General features: G+C 32.9%; 1 long non-coding RNA gene across 1 annotated transcript; it reads right to left on the reverse strand.

Annotated features, from left to right (window-relative positions):
* Positions 1-2,406: 2,406 nt before the first annotated feature.
* On the reverse strand, positions 2,407-3,077 carry LOC123273903. The gene is made up of 2 exons (XR_006511391.1): positions 2,830-3,077; positions 2,407-2,690 (listed from the first exon to the last, which is right to left on the reverse strand). It is a non-coding gene; the product is annotated as an uncharacterized LOC123273903 (long non-coding RNA).

Raw genomic sequence — 3,077 nt, forward strand, 5'->3', positions numbered from 1 at the left:
TCAATCTACTAACGTATTACCCTTACTGAAAGATAAAAAAGCGATAATAAAATGGCGTTGTAATAATTATTGTCGGGTATCGGAAGAAGTTGAAATATATAAGGAGTATAAAAATTGTCTTGAAGTATTAAAAACCAGGAATTTCCGGAATTGTAAAATTCTTCTTACTAATTTCTTTCCAAATCATTCAATTGATAAATTAGGCCATTACCATGGTTGTTACAAATGTTTTGGTTCATGCAAATCACAGTTTATATATATGGAATTATTATCACCTCATTTTCCTTCAGTTCGATATATCAAACAACTTATATATAAAATCAAAAAGGTTTTTAAAGATTTGAATCACTTACATACAGCTTTAGAATCTGCTAATTTGAAATTTTTGATAGAAATAACAAATAAAATGAAGGAAAACGGATCTATATTAGATGAACAAGAAAAGTTATGCTTAGATGAAGATAAAATACAGACAGAACATAAATCCGCATTTGTGGCTTTTACAAAGCGGTCCTTGGATTTACCTCGTTTTAAATGCATATATTGTCAAAAGTTATGTTTTAAAAGAGAAGTCACTGAAATAAGTAGAATGCATAATCCTATTTCAAATAGAACGTGGCTCGATTTGATTACTTTCATTGAGGAGAGAGATCCAACTCTGAAAAGCGACTTTATTTGTGATAATTGTTTACGCGAAATTCGTGGACAAAATACTGTACCTCCAGCTTGCATACTAAATAACATGTTCCTTAAAAAAATTCCAAACGAAATTATTGCATTGAATGAGTACGAAAAAGTTCTTATTCAGCGAGCAAAAGTGTTTCAAAAAATCCAAAGATTAGGTACAGTCGCTAAAAAAAATATACCCCACACTATGCGAATACAAAAACTTGTAACGGGTTGGTACCGTCCCTTGGTCACCCCTTTATTTAAATTTAATAATTAAGGGCACCACTGGAATTTTTATCACGGTTTCCAGAACCGGTCCAAGCAAGAGAGATGTCACAGGGTCGAGAGGAATCATAAAAATTTGACATAAATAATAACAAGTAGATTTGACATTGATCATGAATTTATTTTCTTAATTTTTACATAATTAAATTCTATTTTAATTCTCACACACACTCACATACCCGAAAAATTTTCTTAATCCTAACAGTACCCTCTGAAGGAGCGTCTATACTGTAGTTTCTATCATAGTTGCTTATTCCTGACGGTACCCTCATATGGAGCGTCTATACCGCAGTTTCTACCTAAGTCGCGCTGTCCACAGGACCCTCACGCTCTAAGACTCTAGATTTGACCTTGGGTGGTCGCCCGGACCCCTGCCCAAGGTTCAAACCGTCCTTAGCCCTTTCGCTGTCGCCCGGACCCTCACTACGGGACTAAGGAACCTGAAGTCGACTAGGACAGAGGAGGATACCATGACACTAGTCGACAACCTGCTAATACTAACCTCCTCGACAGCCCGTGAACGAGGAGTATATAATGTAAATTTAATTTTCCACACACACACACAATATAATAATTTCATCCAAACACACTCTTGACTCTAATTAACAATCATTTTTAAAATTCTTAAATACTTTTTTTCAATATGACTTCCTGGGAATCAATTTTCCCGGTCCCTAACTTGACTTCGATAAATAATTTTATTTAATTTTGGTCGCTTAGTTATTAATATCACAGCAGCGTTTTATTCAACATAAATTTTAGATTAATTAAAATTTACTCGAATTCAAACTGCCTGAATAATCGGCTTATGTCTATTTTGAATTCCAGTAAGAATTTGAGACTTAGTCGTCAACTTGGCTAAATTTTTCCAAGGCTAAATTTTTATCTTAATTATTTTTGAAACTTATCATACTGGAATTTGACAATTTTATTTATCGAAGTTTTTGAACAATTTTGATCTATTGACAATTTTACGCTTGTAATTTTTTATAAATTAATTTACTGCTTGACAATTGTAATTTTCTAAATTAAAGAATTTTATTTTATTTAAAATTTTTTGATATTTTCCCAAAGTTAATTTTAATGAATAATTTTCATTTAAAATTTTAATTTATTTTTAATTGTTGATTTTATTAATCAATTTTAATCTAACTCGGATAAATCTCTAATTTTAATTCCCTTTAGTTTTATTTTAATTTATAATTTATAATAAATTTAATCGACAGAATTTCGCTCAGATGAATGACGCAATTTAACTCAAATTTGTCGATATTGAACTTTCTGATTTTATAAATTTTAACTTAAACTTATTTGACCAATTTTATAGAAATATTAATTTTAATTTTAACCTCTTTTATTTTTAATTTTGAAATTTTTCGACTTGTCAAATTTTCTATTTATTCAAATTTCATTTTAACTAATTTTAACTTCGACTTATAATTTAGATATTTTATTTGAATTCGGATAATTAATTAATTAATCAAGTAGGGTGATTGGAAGACGGAACCTGGCCTGTGCCTAGAATTTCCGGGAGCGACGCAATAATTTACCGAGGTTAAATTTTCTGTACCTGAGAAATTTTTGGCGATTTCTTTTCTTTTAATTCGGCTTCCGTTGTCGTTTCTGTGGCCTTCGGTCTAGGCAAATTTTGTCCGCCAAATTACACAGCTCTATCAGGTATCTCGGATCTGGTTAATTGCGTCGTAGCTCGGGATTTAGTCAACGGTAAATTAAATCTGGAAATTCAGGATAGTTAGAATAATTATTGGAGGATATTTAGGCTGGCTAAATGCCTAGCAATAAATATCAATTATAAATGTTCAATTAATCGCTCTGAAGGTTCCACAAGAAACTCAGAGGAAAATAAATAATTACCTGTTTTCCAAGATCTCGTGCTGGTGTCTCGGGCTCCGGCTTCACAATGTCGCTTTTCGGTGCGCCAACTTCACTTGCCCCTGGTGTGGAATTATCCCCACCCGCGGAACGCTTATTTTCTAGGCCCCGGAACTTATGTTAATTTTTATTGTTACTGCGCGAGTATCCTAGACCACAGCGCCCTGTGATCCGTCGATAACTAACCGCGGCTAGGGTGAGGACCTTCAACGGATAATGAAGGAGCCCCG

This window comes from Cotesia glomerata, unplaced genomic scaffold, assembly GCF_020080835.1.
Source record: "Cotesia glomerata isolate CgM1 unplaced genomic scaffold, MPM_Cglom_v2.3 scaffold_16, whole genome shotgun sequence".
Taxonomy (NCBI): Eukaryota; Metazoa; Arthropoda; class Insecta; order Hymenoptera; family Braconidae; genus Cotesia; species Cotesia glomerata.